The sequence below is a fragment of the Macaca nemestrina genome, chromosome 15 (genome assembly GCF_043159975.1).
Source record: "Macaca nemestrina isolate mMacNem1 chromosome 15, mMacNem.hap1, whole genome shotgun sequence".
Taxonomy (NCBI): domain Eukaryota; kingdom Metazoa; phylum Chordata; class Mammalia; order Primates; family Cercopithecidae; genus Macaca; species Macaca nemestrina.
The window spans coordinates 63469521-63477092 of NC_092139.1; positions in this window are offsets into that span (position 1 = coordinate 63469521).

Here is a 7572-nt window from a genome sequence, read left to right on the forward strand (position 1 = left end):
TTTCTTTTCTTTTTTTTTTTTTTGAGATGGAGTCTTGCTCTTGTCACCCAGGCTGGAGTGCAATGGCACAATCTTGGCTCACTGTAACCTCTGTCTCCCAGGTTCAAGTGATTCTCCTGCCTCAGTCTCCTGAGTAGCTGGAATTACAGGTACCTGCCACCAGGCCCTTTCTGATTTTTGTATTTTTAGTAGAGATGGGGTTTCACCATGTTGACCAGGCTGGTCTCGAACTCTGACCTCATGATTCACCTGCCTTGGCCTCCCAAAGTGCTGGGATTACAGGTGCAAGCCACCGCGCCCAGCCAGTTTTCTCTCTTTTTTTGTGTGTGCTGCCTTTGTCTGGTTTTGGTATCAGATTAATACTAGCTTTATTATAAGATGGGTTATAAAATATTTCCCCTTTTGTTATTTTCTGGAATATTTTATGAAAACCTGGTGTTAATTCTTCCTTAAAAAACTGATAGAATTCTCTACTAAAACCATAAGGGCCTTTTTATTTTTGGAGGACATTTTAGTTATAACATCAATTTTTACAATAGTTGCAGGACTATTCAGATTGTCTATTTCATTTTGGTAGAGTTTTGGTAGTTTATAGTTTTTGAGAAATCAGTTTATATTTATTAACCTGTTCAATTTATGAACTTACAGTTGTTCATAATATTTCCTTATTATCTTTATAATGGCTGATGAATCTGTAGTAATATTCACTATTTTATTTCTAATATTTATAATCATTGCCTTCTCTGTTTCTCTGTCTCCTTGTCTCTGCCAGTCTTAAGGGTTCATCAATTGTGTTAGTTTTCAGAAGAAAGTTTTTGTTTTTTTATTTTTTATTATTTCTCTATTTCAATTGTATTAATTTAGATCTCTATCACACTATTCCTCCTAGTTGCTTTGAGTCTATTTTGCACTACTTTTTCTAGTATCTTGAGGTAAGAACTTAAGTAATTTTTTCCTTCTTTTCTATTTAATATAGTCATTTAGTGTTATAAATTTTCCTCTTGGCAGTGTTTTAGCTACATCCTATATATTTTTATATGCTGTGTTTTTACTTCTACGCCATTCTATGTACTTATTTCACTTGAGACTTCCCCTTTGAATTATGGATTACTTGGGAATGTGTTATTTAGTGGGCTGGGAGTGGTGGCTCAAGCCTGTAATCCCAGCACTTTGGGAAGCCGAAGCGGGCAGATTACGAGGTCAAGAGATCAAGACCATCCTGGCCAACATGGTGAAATCCTGTCTCTACTAAAAATAAAAAATTAGCTGGGTGTGGTGGTGCACACCTGTACTCCGAGCTACTCAAGAGGCTGAGGCAGGAGAATCATTCAACCCAGGAGGCGGAGATTGCGGTGAGCCGAGATCGTTCCACTGCACCCCAGACTGACAACAAAGTAAGACTCTACCTGAAAAAAAAAAAGAGTTACTTGATTATATTACTAGATCAAGAAAGCATTTTACAGAATCCAAAGCCCATTGATGGTTAAAACTCTCAGCAATGCTGGGCACGGTGGCTCACACCTGTAATCCCAGCACTTTGGGAGGCCGAGGTGGGTGGATCATGAGGTTAGGAGATCGAGACAATCCTAGCTAACATGATGAAACCCCATCTCTGCTAAGAATACAAAAAATTAGCTGGGCGTGGTGGCAGGTGCCTGTAGTTCCAGCTACTTGGGGGACTGAGACAGGAGAATGGCATGAACCCAGGAGGTGGAGCTTGCAGTTAGCCAAGATTGTACCACTGCACTCCAGCTTGGGTGACACAGTGAGACTCTGGGGGAAAAAAAAAAAAAACTTTCGGCAAATTAGGAATAGAAGGGAAATTCCTCAACTGATAAAGAACATCTACTGAGAGAATACCCTACAGACAAAATCAGACATAATGTGAAAAACTGGATGCTATATGCCTAAGCAGCAAGAAAAGTATATTTCCTCTCACTGCTTCTATTGAACATCATACTAAAATTCTAGCTAATGCAATAAGACAAGAAAATAAAAGATACAAGATTGGAAAGGGAGCATTAAAATGTTCTTTGCTCACTGATAGCTTGATTTTTTATGTAGAAAATCTCAAAGCATCAGCCAACAAACCTGGGTTATAACGAGGTTGCATGATGTAAGGTTAGTATACAAAATCAATTGCTCTCCTACATCCAGCAATGAACAACAAGAATTTGAAGTTAAAAGCACAATATCATTTGCATTAGCATTAAGAAAATAAAATAGACATGATCTAGCAAAATACGGGCAGGGTCTATATGAGAAAATTATTAAATCTGTCTAAAGGAATTAAAGATCTAAATAAACGAAGAGATGTCCATGTTCACAAAACAGGACTCAGTGTTAAGATGTCATTTCTCTTCAATGTGATTTATAAATTCAATACAACTCCAGTCAAAACATGAACAAATTATTGTGTGAAAATTGAAAAACTAATTTGGAAGTTTATACAAAAAGGCAAACTAACCAGAATAGCCAACAGCATTGTATCAGAGGAACAAAGTTCAAGGACTTGCAAAGTGACCAATGGAACAGAATAAAGAACTCAGAAATAAGAGCCCACAAACACAGTCAGCTGATCTTTTACAAAAAGGTAAAGGCAATTCAATGGAGAAAGAATAGCTTTTTCAAAAACAGTGATGAATGCATTGCATGTATGTATATATGTGTATATGCAAGAAAAGAATTGAGACACACACAGACCTTGCTCCTCAAAAATTAACTCAAAGGACACATTTTTAAGTTAGTAACATTTTTAAATTGACAAACCATAATTGCATACATTTATGGGGTACAATGTGATGTTTGGATATGTGTATAAAATGAGGAATAACTATATCAATCATAATATATCCATATATCCATCACTTCCATTTTATTTTTCGTGGTTGGACATTTGAAATTTACTTTTTGTTATTTTGAAATATGTAATACATACATTATTGACTATAGTCATCCTGCTGTGCAGTAGATTTAAAAGCGTATTTTTCCTGCTTTAAGTGAATCTTTGTACCTGTGAACAACTTCCCATTTTCTACCCTGCACCACAGCCTCCCATAATAATCATTCTACTCTCTACTATCTTTTGAGATGGAGTCTCGCTCTGTCGCCCAGGCTGAAGTGCAGTGGCGCAATCTCTGCTCACTGAGACCTCTGCCTCCAGGGTTCAAGCGATTCTTCTGCCTCAGCCTCCCGAGTAGCTTGGACTACAAGCGTGTGCCATCACACCCGGCAATTTTTTTGTATTTTTAGTAGAGACGGGGTTTCACCGTGTTAGCCAGGATCCCCTCAATCTGACCTCATGATCTGCCCGCCTGGGCCTCCCAAAGTGCTGGGATTACAGGTGTGAGCCACTGTGCCCGTCCTCTACTCTCTACTTTTATGAATTCAATTTTTAGACCTAAATTTAAATCAAAACTGTAAAACTTTTGTAAAACAACAAAAGGGATAGATAGGTAACTTTGAGGTTGGCAATTACTTTGCAGATATAACACTAAAGTACATACAAGACAAATTTTTACCATGAAAGACGATACTGGTATGACTTTGTTACAATTAAAAACTTTTGCTCTGGGAAAGGAAATGTTAAGAGAATAGAGAAGTCACAGACAGCGAGAAAATATTTGCAAAACACCTGTCTGGCATCCAGACCATTAAAAACCACTTACAACTCAGCAATAAGAAATCAAACAACCCGATTAGTAAATGGACAGAAGATCTAAAGAGGTACCCATCAGAGATGGCATACAGATGGGAAGAAGCTTATGAAGATACTCGCCCACCTCACGCTTTTCCTTCCCTGTGGCCCTCTCCCCCCCACACACCCCCCGCTGCAGAGCTAGTGGGAACAGATCAGAGGGCGCTGGGCGGTGACGGTGACATGCTGTCTCCCGGGGAAGGTGTGGGATTCAAGAGCATTATAAGCCATGGGACCCAGGGAATCCCGAGAGGCTGTGCTTGGAGACCAGACTGACCGGCCACTCGCATGGTCCTGGTCTGCTGCCCTGCAGAGCCCGCTTTACCCTTCCCCTCCACCGACCTGCTGGCCATGGCGGGCCTTAGCTCCCCTGAGCCTGGTGCGCCCACAAGGAGCTGCTTCCAGGAGGAGTCGCTTCCAAGAGGAGCCGCCCTCCGGGAACAAGCTGCCGGCAAGCCCTGGGGAGAACCGCCTGTTGGCTGAGTCCCACTGAGCGCGCAAGCAGTGTCCACATCAGGGACTCCTGGATGCTTTTCCTGGCACAGCCACAAAGGTTTAACATCAATAAAAGCAGAGACCAAGACAAGAAGCTGAAGTTCGCCTCGCCAGGACCCCCGGGCCCCAGCATGCCACCCGAGAGAGGCGCTGATGCAGGAGGTAGCGGTTGCTGAAAGGCACAGTGCTGCAGCGCCAGAGTGCGGGATCCTGAGCCCTGCAGTCGCGTCCCTGCGGGGCCGGTCGCTGCGAGCCTAGCTCCCATCCAACCACCTCCAGAGAGGACAATGTCCACGAGACGCGGGGCGTGAAGGCCTTGCTGGCCACACCCGTGGTCCTGGGGCTTCGGGAGCAGCGCGGGGAGGCCACCTTCCCTTGCAGCCTGCGCCAGAACACGTTGGCAGCAGTGCCCGCTGCAGGAGCTCGGCGCCTGCTGCTTGTCCGATGCCAGCGCCCCACCAGGATGACAGGTGCAGGAGGCTGTGGCTGTGGGCAGATGCGGTTTCCAGCCCCAGGTCTTGGCTGCCCCTGGCTTTCCAGCCCCTGTCCTGTGGGTAAGAAGGTGAACAAAGCCACCCCATCAGCAAGTCACTGCCCCAGCCCAGCCAGACGAGTCGCCCCAAAGTTCATCCACTCTGAGCTCTTCTCATGGCGGCAGCGCGCTCGGCGCCCAGGATGCTGGGGAGCCCTGTGTGCCGAGGCCTACAAGCTGCGGGGCCCAGAGGTGCCAGGGGGGCAAGAAGGCGCCCGCCTCCCAGCGCTTTCACTCCCCTGCCCGCCCAGCCCAGGGCTACTACTGCCAAGATGTTCTGCAGTGTGGACAGGCGCCACAACAGCTGCTAGACGGCGACCTTTGCCAAGGTCACGCAGGGTGTCTGGGACATGATGCGCACGCGCTGTGGGGAGCGCAACGTGGCCCGGTCAGAACTGTGGACGCTGTCTTTCGAGGCTTCCACCGGGACTGAGAGGCCCCACCTAAAAGGACAGTGTCAGGCGGTTGGGTTACCAGCGTGCCATTGAGCCAAAGCTGGACCAGGAGCCTGGCAGAGCAGCCTTCAGCTCAAGCCTGGCACCTCCTGTCTTCAGCTAGGACAAGGAGCACTAGGAGGCCTTCTTGGCCTCCCTGAGCTCTCCATGGCGGTGCCCGCCAACCCTCCGAGCCTCTGGCACCCGCGCTTCCACTTGGATGAGGTGCTGGACATCCAGCCAGTCTTGCTGCCCCAGCGGCGCGCCAGAGTAGCACACCGCCGCCCAGGAGGTGCTGGTCCGGGCCCCCAACCTGATGTCGCTCAGGAGGGTGAAGGCCTTGACTCAACTGTCCCCGCGCTTGGTCCAGCCCCCAGCAGCCCCGGGTCCCCCAAGCCAGTACTGCCTGCCACCCTGCCCGCTATCCCTCCCGGCGCCCTGCAGTGGGTGTCCCAGGACCTACCTGAGCAATCTGGGACAGAAGCAGCTGGCGCAGGTGACATGATGCCGGAGCAGGAGCCGGGCCGCAGCGGCTGCCAGACCTGGCCTGGACGCTGCGTCGCATCTTTGTGTCTGAGCGCAAGCCGGTGCTCAGTGTGGAGGTGGCCTGTGCCAGGATGGCGAGGAGGTGCCCGCTGCAGTGGGCCCCGGGGAAATGAAGAAGCACCTGCTGCTCCTCTCTGAGCTGCTGCCCGACTGGCTCAACTTCCACCGCGTCTGCCCCACACCTACCTCAAGCTGGACAAGGCTGCTGACCTGGCCGGCAGCATTGCATGTCTGGCCCAAGCTAAGGAGGGTTTGTGAGCCCAGCAGCCACCAGACAAACACCAACTTGGAGGCTCTTTGGCCTGGGCCCACCCCAGGCTGTTTTTCTTTATGAACACGATGCACTTTGCTCTTCCTTTCCTGAGTGACCCTGAGGGTGGGAGGCTGGACGTGGGCTGCAGGGTGCCCTGCCCTGGGGTTTCCTGGACATGGGTGGTAGGCCTGTCTCACAGGCCCATGTACAGAGTGTTTACATTAAACTGTTTGCTGTGGGAAAAAGACAATAAAATGTGTTACAGGTGAGTGCAATGACATGGATGAAGCACAACATACTGTATGTGGGATAAAAGAAACCAGACCCCAAAAATGCATACTTTAATGATTCTACTTATATAAATTTATTTTTATCTATTTGAGACGGAGTCTTGCTCTGTCGCCCAGGCTGGAGTGCAGTGGCGTGATCTCGGCTCACTGCAAGCTCTGCCTCCTGGGTTCACGCCATACTCCTGCCTCAGCCTCCCAGTAGCTGGGACTACAGGTGCCCACCACCGCGCCCGGCTAATTTTTTGCATTTTCAGTAGAGACGGGGTTTCACCATGTTAGCCAGGATGGTTTCCATCTCCTGACCTCATGATCCGCCTGCCTATGCCTCCCAAAGTGCTGAGATTACAGGTGTGGGCCATCCCGCTCCTAGCCTACTTATATAAATTTATATATGCAATTCAAACTAATCTATAGTGACAAAAGGACAGCGATTTTCAGTAGATTTGGAATGAAAAGAGGAATGAGAGGGAAGGACTACCACTGCATCCAGCCTGGGCGACAGAGTGAGACTTCGTCTCAAAAAAAAAAAAAAAAAAAAAAACAGGATCTTAAACAAGGACCAGCTAAGACCTACAGGACATGGTTTTGCAAACAACTGGAAGCATTCAGTCATATGAAATAATTGGAAAAATATTTATATAATGTTGAATGAGTTTATTATTACTCTGTGGGAAAAAAAATCTTATAGTAACAGGGCTGCAGCAGAACCAGGACTACTAAGCTTTAGTCAGTGACTAACTTTTCTGAGCAAGTATATGGTGAAGCACATTCTGTGGCTCCCTTTGGATCTGCGGTGATCAGGTCTGAATTATAGTTAATCCGTTCAGGGGAAAGAGAAAGGTATGGCACAGCCATTTTGACAGGGAATCACATCACAGTTTACCAGTCATGTTGCTTTGGAATATAAGAAATACATTCTTGTGTTGGTTTTTCACTTTTATTTTTGGCCTATAGAATTTGTAATCTTTTTTAATGATAGCTAAGAATATGCAAATTCTATTTCAGTGACTAAGGATTTGTTGGGGCATAAGTAGACTGTTTTCCCAAGGCTGCTTTGCCAATAAATGGAAAGTCTCCTTCTTTTAGCTGATGTTTCCTTCAAAAGGAAAATATTTCATATTATTTAAAGCAAATACATTGTTTTTCTGATTGTGAATTGAAGCTTTTAGATTAGTTATGTGTCCTTCCCTATAACCCCAAAGGATTCTCTCATTTAAAGATGACCTGGAGAAGTGCCAGAGTCCACCAAGAGAGATACACTGATACAAGTAAAAGTGTGTTTCCAAAGCTGTGCCACAATCTTATGAACACTGTCCCTAACCATT